A 385-nucleotide genomic window follows, 5' to 3' on the forward strand; every position below is an offset into this window, starting at 1 on the left:
GAACAACATGGTTAAAGGCAGGCTGCTGTGGGCTACCCCTAAACTCCAGAGGCCATGGTTTGTTTAGCAGAAAAAAAACTTAAGATGTTTCTTAGAACTTCGGTACGATGAGGAAAGGCTTTAATTTTTGGTTGACAAGTGCCTGCATTTTTAAAACACAGTTGTCTAAATCTCGGTTTGTAAACGTCCTTGCTTGGGATTCATCGTGCATATCACGGGCTCGTCTGGGATTTGAACCCGGGACCTCTCGCACCCAAAGCGAGAATCATACTCCTAGACCAACGAGCCACGATTGCACCCAAAGTCTGTTTGAGAAATTTGAGGATGATGTCTTCAATGGCACGTTTAAAACAGAAAATAAATTAACTTGATGTAATTTTTCAGA

General features: G+C 42.1%; 1 non-coding gene across 1 annotated transcript; it reads right to left on the reverse strand.

Moving 5' to 3' along the window:
* Positions 1 to 216: 216 nt before the first annotated feature.
* Positions 217 to 288, reverse strand: trnap-ugg (transfer RNA proline (anticodon UGG)). The gene has a single exon. It is a non-coding gene; the product is annotated as a tRNA-Pro (tRNA).
* Positions 289 to 385: the final 97 nt, after the last annotated feature.

This window comes from Austrofundulus limnaeus, unplaced genomic scaffold (genome assembly GCF_001266775.1).
Source record: "Austrofundulus limnaeus strain Quisiro unplaced genomic scaffold, Austrofundulus_limnaeus-1.0 Scaffold10174, whole genome shotgun sequence".
NCBI classification, from domain to species: Eukaryota; Metazoa; Chordata; class Actinopteri; order Cyprinodontiformes; family Rivulidae; genus Austrofundulus; species Austrofundulus limnaeus.